The sequence below is a fragment of the Globicephala melas genome, chromosome 3, assembly GCF_963455315.2.
Source record: "Globicephala melas chromosome 3, mGloMel1.2, whole genome shotgun sequence".
NCBI lineage: Eukaryota > Metazoa > Chordata > Mammalia > Artiodactyla > Delphinidae > Globicephala > Globicephala melas.
Genome location: NC_083316.1, coordinates 19,679,693 through 19,690,796, shown reverse-complemented (window position 1 = coordinate 19,690,796; position 11,104 = coordinate 19,679,693). Strand labels below are relative to the sequence as shown.

Genomic DNA, 11,104 nt, shown 5'->3' with positions numbered 1-11,104 from the left:
GAAAGGGTGTGGTGAAAAGGGAACTCTCCTTCACTGTTGGTGGGTATGTAAGTTGATACACCATTATGGAAAACAGTATGGAGGTTCCTTAAAAAACTAAAAATAGAACTACCATATGACCCAGCAATTCCACTACTGGGCATATACCTTGAGAAAACCATAATTCAAAAAGAGACATGTACCACAATGTTCACTGCAGAACTATTTACAATAGCCAGGACATGGAACCAACCTAAATGTCCACTGACAGATGAATGGATAAAGAAGATGTGGCACATATATACAATGGAATATTACTCAACCATAGAAAGAAACGAAATTGAGTTATTTGTGGTGAGGTGGATGGACCTAGAGTCTGTCATCCAGAGTGAATAAGTCAGAAAGAAAAAATAAATACCATATGCTAACGCATGTTTATGGAATCTAAAAAAAAAAAACAAAATGGTACTGATGAACCTAGTTGCAGGGCAGGAATAAAGAGGTAGATATAGAGAATGGACTTGAGTACATGGGGTGGAAGGGTGAAGCTGGGGCAAAGTGAGAGTAGCATCAACATATATACACTACCAAATGTAAAATTGTTGGCTGGTGGGAAGCAGAAACATAGCATAGGGAGACTGGCTCAGTGCTTTGCGATGACCTAGAGGGGTGGGATAGGGAGGATGGGAGGGAGGCTCAAGAGGGTGGGGATATGGGGATATATGTACACATATGGCTGATTCACTTTGTTGTGCAACAGAAACTAACACAGTATTGTGAAGCAATTATACTCCAAAAAAGATCTTTTAAAAAAAAACTACATTAAATTCTGAGTAGATAACTGTATGGGTAGGGTATAAGAGGGGAGACATATTTATTATCTAACAATAAAATTTAGCTTAGAATGACTGTCTTCTATAGACATGACCTTAATTTACCTGACGTTTTATAAGGAACAAATTAGCATCCATCATTTAAATGTCTGTAATTTTCTATTATGTGTCTTTGAAATTTAACATTTGTTAAACTGCTCCTATGAAAAGGCACTTTGAAAACAGGAAAGCAATAAATGCAACCCTGGAATAGCAGGTTTATAAATGCATAGTGACAGGGTTTATTAATCACTGCAGTGAAATTAACAGTGCCTAGTTAAGATAAAATCATTCTGTTCATGGGCTTGAAGAATACCACGGAGACCTTTAAATGTATAAATGTGATCTACTATAAATTCAGTTTTAAACTTTAAAAATAATTATGAGGTTCAGTAAATTTCAAAGTCAAAAATATATTTGAAATATGGGGTATTTTTTTCCTAACAAATCTAAATAATGCCTTTGAAGAACTCTGGAATGAACAGCTCAAAATCAACTGTAGTTACCAGGTACAAACAAGTGAAACTATGACACCGTGGAAAGTACATGAAAATATCAGATTATATTTGAAAATGGTTAGAGATGTTGGTTTTTCTCCCCATGATTTTAAAAACAAATTAGCTATAAAATGATATAAAACCATGAAGACAGACATAATAAATTTATGAAGACAGACATACAGGAAGGTACTGTGTTTGTTTTAGGTATATATGATTAGAGCTACAGAAGCCATGTGTGACTCACTGATGCATCTGATATCTGGTTTCCTGTATAGCCCAAGCTGAGCATTTTACTGAAACCTCCAATAATCTCCAATACATAATATGTTAATATGTTTAAAATATCCTTATACAATTAATATGAAGTTCTAGCTTATAAATGTTCAGATAGTGTTAAAGAGAAGACACATCTAGTGCCACTGTTACGAGGAGTGAGTCATAGAGAAATATTTTATTAATTTGCTTTAATTTCCTGATAAGTTCCATAAATCTATGCAAAGTTGTATGAATTACTTTCCAAACAGTACAGAATTCATTAATCCAGCATTTAGCAACTATGCTAATTATTGAGAAAAGTTAAGGACTGATAGTCATTTTAATGAAAAAAATAATAAGGGGGATGATATTTAAAAGTCACAAATAATTCCTAAAATGAAATAATGGATAAAATGCTATGATTATAAATGATATAAAGAGTATATACTTTAACTCAAGAGAAATGAAAACACCATGTTCACACAAAAACTTGCATATAAACTTCACAGCAGCATTATTCATAATAGCCAAAAAGTAGAAACAATACAAATGTTCATCAATTAATGACTGGATAATAAAATCCTCACGATCGAATATTATTTGGCAATAAAAAGGAATGAAGTACTGATACATGTTCCACTATAGGTGAACCTTAAAAACATTATGCAGAGTGAAACAAGCCTCTTACAAAGGCCATACATTGCATGACTGCATTTATATAAAATGTCTAGCACAGGCCAATTCATAGACAGAGAAAGTAGATTATTAGTTGCCTCACTGTAGGAAAATAAGGGATGACTGCTAAAGATATGGAATTTCTTTTTGGGGTGATGAAAAAGCTGTAAAGTTGACTGCAGTATTGGTTGCACAACTCTGTGAATATGCTAAAAACCACTGACATATACTTTAAGTGGGTAAATTGTATGATTTGTGAATTATAGTTAATAAAGCTGTAACCAAGAAAAAGGAGTATATACTTAGAGTAAAATAGAAATGTGCTAGTTTTATGACCTTGAAATAATTATAAAACTGTTTGAGATACATTATTTTTTAATTTGTAAAAAATGAGTAAATGCCTGACAAACTGAGTTACTGTGAGACTTAAGTTACATGATGCTATGGTCATACATGAAGTGTCAGTCAAATTATTAGTGGGCTTTTTTATTTGTTATTTAATCTCACAGCAACGACATGAGGGAAGTATCATTATGCCCACTTTTAAGAAGTATTTAAATATAATTACATTATTTCTGTATGACAAAGTATGCTGAATACTAAACAAAAGAAATATGTTTATATTTATCATGGCTCATATCTCATTACAGGAACAAAGTCATGTAAAAATTTACAATGTTAATTATTTCATTATAATCATGTCAATTATCTAATGGAGAAGTAAAAGTGATATGAAAGCTTCTAATAGGAAACCTAATCTAGTCTAGTATTCCAGAAAGACTTCTTCATTTCCAATTTGATTTGTGATAGATAAATTGGAGTTAGACCATAATAAGAAAATGTATAGCAGTAATAACAGTATGTGAATTTTCTGAAAGCTGTATGGGCTGAGTTTTCTGAGAACTGAAATTTGATCATTCTGCTTTAATGTCGGTAAGCAGTGGGGAAAAAGCTCTGGATGCCTTTGGGGAGTTAGTAAGAGGCCAGTTTATGTTAAAGGATATACAATTTATAATATAGGATATAGACCTCTATTACAAAGGCAACAAGAAGTCATAGAAGAATCATCAATGGGAAAATGACATGATCAGAACTGGACTGTTACTTCTTTTTGAATTATGGCAACAGAAGTGTGTGTTGAGTGAGGGGGCAGCAGTAATGGTTCTGAGCCCTCAACCACCATTGCCCCAAAGATAGTGTGGACAACTGCCTCCTGTGGCATCTTTCCATTTCGTGACTGCCTCTGAGAAGAAAAGGGAGGCTGCTTCATACTTTATTTATACCCACTGAAACCACAATAGTGGGAAAATGAGCATCATATTCAATACTTGAAGCAACTTCAATTATGAGGGCTGTGTAAAATCTAAGCCATCTATAAATTAAACCTTCTCCTACATAATCTCATGCCCTATTGTCTACAGTAAGGCTGCATAGTGGTCCTTCCCTCTCTTCTTCTTGTTGAGATAGTCTTTTCTTCCACACAATTCATGAATAATTCTTTCAGCTTAAAGTTTTTACTCACTATAACATTTAATAAATTTTATTTTCCCACATGTCAGCCATATGAAATACATCTTATTTTTATTAGTATATATGCCATACACAAAATATTTCCAAGCATGGTTGACAGTAGAGAGAGACTCTTACAGGGTACATTTTCCATATGAATTATATTCTAAACCACTTTTCCTATTTTAACACAATGCCTTCCCTTCCTGAATACATCTATCAGTATTTTTCATGAGAGACACTAAAGTGACCTGGAAAATAAGGAGTAAGTAGCTTTTAGAGTACCCAGATAATAATAGTCTATTAATTCCTTTGGAAACTTTTTTTTTAAATGAGGCATCCTAATTCAGAAAGATATGATACTTAAGCAGCCATCTGAAAAAAAAAATACACGTTTTCCTGGTATATTAAAGGATGGTTATTTTCCAGAGAGAAGAGAGAATGTAGAGAACAACATATAATAGACTGTGCAGACAGAAGGGCAAGAAGCTTCACTGTCTTGTTTGTCATCACAGAAGAGCAAAAGAATCAGAGCTGAGCAAGCATGTAAAAACACTGCTCTTGCAGTGTGTTTAAAAATCATTTAACTGGTTTTATTTGTTTACAGAATTGTGATTATTAATATATGTTTATTTCTATATTATTATTTTGTGTTATTTATAGCACACATTTTCATTTTTCTCATTTTCTTCCTTCCATTTACCTAGTTTTCTACAGTTTTATGTCTAATTTTGTTCTTTTAATGGTTACCCTTATAAATTGAGCACACTTTCAGGCAATTATCTTTCTACTCAACAAGCAGTATTTCTGCCCTGCAAACTGGTTCATCTGTACCATTTTTCTAGATTCCACATATATGCGTTAATATACGATATCTGATTTTCTCTTTCTGACTTACTTCACTCTGTATGACAGTCTCTAGATCCATCCATGTCTCTACAAATGACCTAACACAGATGTAGAGAACAAACGTATGGACACCAAGCGGGGAAAGTGGTGGTGGGGGTGATGGTGGTGGGATGAATTGGGAGATTGGGATTGACATATATACACTAATATGTATAAAATAGATAACTAATAACCTGCTGTATAAAAAATAAAATAAAATTCAAAAACAACAGTATTAATAAATAAGAATATTTTAACTTAAATTTCATTCATCCTTAGTGTCCATACTACTGCTGCCTGAAACTCAGTTCTCATTTTATTAATGTCTTCAATATATTTTTGTCATTCAGTTATTTTTTATGATTGTCCATGTATTTACCATTTATTTCCTCTATAATACTTAATTCCCCTTTCTTCCTTCAATTTCTTTCTCTCTTGAATTTATCCTTGCTATTTCTCTCATTGAGTAACTGTTAGTAGCAAAGTTTCTCAGTTTGTCTGTCTTAATGTTTTTTCTTATTATTGTAGATAGTTGAGCTAGATGCAAAACTGCACTATGACATTTATTTTATCTCAGTCTTTGAAAGATACAATTTTATGTGTTTTGTTGTTGTTATGAAAAGTTTTTTTCACTTTAATATTCTGTCTTTTGTAGGTAACTTATTTTTTTTTCTTTGGATACTCTTAAAATCATAAAATTTTTGCCTGTAATAATTTCTATTTTATTACATATTTCTAAGTATTATTTTACTTTCATGGGTTTTTTGTTGTTTTTGTTGTTATCAGTGTTCAATCAATTAGGACATTTATCTATTCCAGAAAACTTCAGTCATTATGTATTTAAATATTATTTATTCCCATTCTTTCTACTTTCTTGTTTTGAATCTCCTAAAAGACCCACATTGGCTTTCTTATTTTATCATCATGTCCCTTAATCTCCTTTTTAAAAAAATTCTATTCCAATCCCTGTGCTGTATTCTGAATGCTTTCCACAATTGTATTTACAATGACAATTCCAACCACGTCTAATTTTTAACTCATTTTCTTCCTACTAAATTTGATTTTTAAGTTAACTATTTGGTTATACCTATCTTAGAATTTTATTATTTCATACTGAAGTAAAATCTGTTTACTTATTGTATATTACTCATATAACATAGTTGTAAATTTTCAAATCTTTTCTCTTATACCTCTGACTCTATATATGTTAGAACTATTTCCATTTGTATATTGTTTATGGAACTAATTTTCTAAAAGATTGGCTTGTTTTTAATTTATATTATTTGAATTACATATTGGTACAAAACAAATTCTAGACTGAAATAGATTTAAAGCAATTCTTAGAAAGATATTTTCATTTTCTTTCTCCCTCCCCCTCTGCCTTCCCTCCCTCCCTTCCTTCCTTCCTTGCTTCTTTTCTTCCTTTTTTCCTTTTTTCCTCATGCTATGTGCCATTGGGGTTTTACCAGCTTGGAATTGGTTTGTAAAATAATTATTCACCTTGGAAATTCTTACCTTTATGCTCAATATACATTTGGACTCTATGCCATTATGTGATATATTTTGGTTGTTAATTCCTAACAAGTTTTTAATATATGTGAGTGTGTGCACGCATGCGCGCACGCACACGTGTGTATTTTCATCCGCTGTTGCATGCTATGGCTAACTTACTTTAGTTTTTAAGGACCTATGTTATTTCATTTATTTATTTATTATTTATTTGATTACCGATCTTTAGTTCCTTTGGTAATAAGTGTGAAACTTCCGGAACCTTGGCTTTATGCAATGATCTTACTTCTGGCTACTGAGCTTTCTTGGGTCTAAACACAATTCTCCTGACTTTCTGTCTCAAATTTCAGCCATTGGTCATTAACATGGAATCCAAACCATCACACTCCTTTGCTTCAAGGCCTGTTGTCTCTGGATTTAATGTCTTCTTGAGCAAACCAAGTCTGTGATGCATTTAATAACTATTTTATAATAGATGAGTTAGTATACTCAGAATTTTCATGTTTCTAATAAATATCTATTTTGATCAGGCTCTGACGTTTCCAAAACTGGAAGCGACTGCTATATTTCTTTGCTCACTACATAAATTTAAAAAATGTGTCTAAAATAATGTTGAATTAAGTTTTTCAATATTGTGAGTAGACACTTGCTGTATATACCATTCCTTTTGTCTTTTATTTTTCTGCTCATAGTTATGAAGTGAACTGGAAGTTTATTTCTTTGTTAAAAAATCTCTAATATTTTCCACACAGGCTGGTTAATAGGCTTATCAATCTTCAGTTTTAGCTGAGTCTATGCCTAGAATTTGAATATTATGTTTAAATGACAAAAAATGAATGACAGCTGAATTATTTATCAGGACTGTAGGAGTTTAAGTCAAGTTTTCAAGGATTTATCACATACAAATGCTACACTAAATCCTAGGTCTTCTTCTAAAAATTAAGTAAATATAGATTATTTTAAGATGCTATCCATAGGAAACTGACATGTGTTTAAAATTTTTCTGTTCCTTAAAACTATTATTTGAACTATAAAAAACTCAGGGGGAAAATCATTTATTATTGAAATACTGACAATCTTAGCAACCTGGCACTTCTTTTTTTTTTTTTTTTTTGCGGTACGCAGGCCTCTCTCTGTTGTGGCCTCTCCCGTTGCGGAGCACAGGCTCCAGACGCGCAGGCTCAGCGGCCATGGCTCATGGGCCCAGCCACTCTGCGGCATGTGGGATCCTCCCGGACCGGGGCACGAACCCGTGTTCCCTGCATCGGCAGGCAGACTCTCAACCACTGCGCCACCAGGGAAGCCCAACCTGGCACTTCTTAAATGAAGTTTTAAGAAAATTGTATCTCCATCAATATACTCTCTATCAATCCAGAAAGCAAGGGTAAAAAATATAATGTGAAAACATGCAATTCTCAAGGGCCTACCTTAACAGTAGGGATTTTGGAGAGTGTACTGTTTTTCTTGAGATTTTCTTGGCATAAAAGATACTAAAGTCGGGCACCCCTGGTGGCGCAGGGGTTGAGAGTCTGCCTGCCGATGCAGGGGACACGGGTTCGTGCCCCGGTCCGTGAAGATCCCACATGCCGCGGAGCGGCTGGGTCCATGAGCCATGGCCACTGAGCCTGCGCGTCCGGAGCCCGTGCTCCGCAACGGGAGAGGCCACAACAGTGAGAGGCCCGTATACCGGGAAAAAAAAAAAAAAAGATACTAAAGTCATTTTGTTCTTTTCAACAATATTACTCCATGTCTACTCATAGCACAGCACATTAGCTTGTCAAGAAAAATCATCACCTAGCAGATCCAAATATGTTTATAACATTTTTATGGGTTCCTTCTAATGGATGCATGTCATCAAGAAAAACCATTTTGATATAACGTTTATGCTACACAATGATGTTTCATAGTCTATATGAGATTTTCCATTTACAAGAGTTAGAGAAATTTACATATAAAGTGGGATAGTCCAAAAAGTGCCACATCATTAAGTTAAAACATAGCACAACATACCCATTAGCTTAAAATTCTGTTGCTTTTTTTTTTTTTTCCCCTGCGGTACGCGGGCCTCTCACTGTTGTGGCCTCTCCTGTTGCGGAGCACAGGCTCCGGACGCGCAGGCTCAGCGGCCATGGCTCACGGGCCCAGCCGCTCCGCGGCATGTGGGATCTTTCCGGACTGGGGCACGAACCCCAGGCGGACTCTCAACCACTGAGCTACCAGGGAAGCCCTGTTGCATTTCTTTAGTTAAGCAATTTCTGCATGCTATCATATTTCCACAGATAAGTACTGGAAAACAAGAAGCCATAAGAATGATTATTTGAGATACACAGGGGGTTTTTTTGTTTTGTTTTGTTTTTTTTGCGGTACGCGGGCCTCTCACTGTTGTGGCCTCTCCTGTTGTGGAGCACAGTCTCCAGACGCGCAGGCTCAGCGGCCATGGCTCACAGGCCCAGCTGCTCCGCGGCATGTGGGATCCTCCCGGACCGGGGCACGAACCCGTGTCTCCTGCACTGGCAGGCGGACTCAACCACTGTGCCACCAGGGAAGCCCCACAGGTTTGTTTTTTAAGGTACTGTTTTTTTTTTTTCCCTAATGTTCCCAGAGCTTTTATCAGCTATGCCTAAAAAGCTTCTCTGCTCTCCGTCCTTCCACACCATGTGAGTAATGGGACTAGCACCTTGTTGTAACATACTGCAGCCTGGGAAAGATACATCCTTCTCCAAAAAGTCATCACCTTGGATGTTCACAAGAAAATTTTGTGATCTTTTACTTTATCCAGAATATAAATTTGTTCAAACGAGAAATAACCTGGGAATGACAGTGGATTCAGTCTTATTGATTCAGCACAGTAACAAACCTGGATAACAGGGAATACACTTGTTCCCTCCTCATTACTCACAAAATATTTGCATCTTGAAATGGCCAGTTAGAATATTTTATTCAGGCATGGTTTTTCATGTCACAGCTCCTTTAAGAATCCACAGGGAGTCTAAAGGAAATGTCTATGCATCTGTATTAAACATTGTGAAACCAAAGATCCCCAGTATGGTCTCTGGAGTGTCACACACCCTGCTCCTGAGATAAATTTGATCACTTTCCTACTTCTCTAAATGGACAAGTTACTGGAGAAAATGTTAGTTTTTATGGATGTATTCCTCGGTTTTCTTAGTTTACTTAAACTTTTACTTACCTAAGTTACTGACACACGTTTTAAATTCTTCTATTCCTTTGTCTAGTGATTTTACACAATGCTCTCCTGACTACTAATGGGTCATATATATACAAATGTTTATAATATAAATCTAACAAAAATGTCCCAGTTATGTACAATGAAAACTAAAAATTATTGCTCTGAGAAACTAAAAAGGCCAAAATAAATGGTGAGATGTACCATATTTATGAGTTAGAAGACTCAAGAGATTAAAATGTCTCTTCTCTCCAAGCTGATTTTGATTCCAATCATAAGCAGTCTCTGTGTGTGTGAGTGTGTGAATGGTAATATAATTCTATTTTTCATGTGAAAATGAGAAATGCCCAGAAAAAAACAAGGAAACCTTGAAAAAGAAGAAAATAATAGGTGGGCATATATCACCACATTTAAAATCTAACTATAAAGATATACTGGCATAAGCACAGTCAAAAGACAGGTTGAATAGGCATTCCAGAAAATGATCGGCACATATATATTGGCCCAACTTGCGGCAAAATGGCCATTGCAGTTCACCGGGGAAATGATGGTCTTTTTAAGAAATGGTCCTAAGTGAAAGTGAATCTCTATATGAAAAAATTTACTTTGACCTTATTTTTCAAAGAAGGGAAATGCTTATTGGAGTGGGGGGACACGGGGACATCACTCTTTCTCTGACATCTCCTATTGTAACTTCATGATTTATGAGTAAGGATGCTGGTCCACCACTGTCAAATGAGTTTCCAGTTCTCCACATTGCTGTAGTTGAGGGCTCAGACTTGGCCCCATCATTGGGGGTATCCTGTGTCTCTGGCTGCAGTGGGGAAGGTATGCAGAATCTGCAGGCATCTCCAGGTGGCCCAGGGGCTATGGGCGAAAGCAGCTTGTACACCTAACGACTCTTGCTGTTGGTGACCTCTGAAACCTCTGCATCCTCAAACACTGTGAGTAGCAGTGAGCTGGACGAGTGTTGACACGTTTGCAATGAGAGGCTACTGCACATCCAGGCACTACAGATTGACTACAGCAGTGTGTTCTCCCTAAACCGAGCTAAATCACCACTCCAGTCAAACAGCTTGATCACACACTTATTGGCTTTCTGCAGTCTCCCTCTGCCAGCCCATCCATCTTCCTCTTCTTCCTCATTCGCTGGTGGCAGAAGTGGGCAGATGGCCTTTTGCCGGTGGCCACAATGATGGAGCAATCCATGCTGTGGGTATCTGAGTGGGTCTTCCAGGCTTCCTCAGCCAGATGCTCCCTGTCCTTGTAACTCTTCTCCAACAGACACTGCGGAAGGGCATCCAGTTTGTTCCTGGTCTGGGACATCTTCAATTCTTATTTCTCTACTTTCACCTTCACCGGGAATTTAGTTTGGGTCTCACTACACACAAAAATTAAGCTCAGATGCGATAAATATTCATAGAGTGATAAAACTTAGAGAAAAGAAGGAAGAATACATGACCAGGGTACAAAAACATTTGTTAAACACATCACAGAAATCAATAACCGTAAAAATAAAGATGGATAATTTGCTCATCACTAAAATTGATAACTTCTATCAACCAAAAATCACAGAAGAAGGAACAAGCCAGAAACAGAGAAAATATTTGCAGTGCAAATATTTGAGTAAGTTCTCCTATCTGGATTTTTTAATCCCATAAATTAATAAGATAAAGTATAAATAATCTGAGAGATAATAATAATAAATGAGGATATCAAAGACTCCTAAG

General features: G+C 35.8%; 1 pseudogene; it reads right to left on the bottom strand.

The window, feature by feature from the left end:
• Nucleotides 1–9,993: 9,993 nt before the first annotated feature.
• On the bottom strand, nt 9,994–10,733 carry LOC115853256 (protein lin-37 homolog pseudogene; annotated as a pseudogene).
• Between the last annotated feature and the right edge of the window lie 371 nt (nt 10,734–11,104).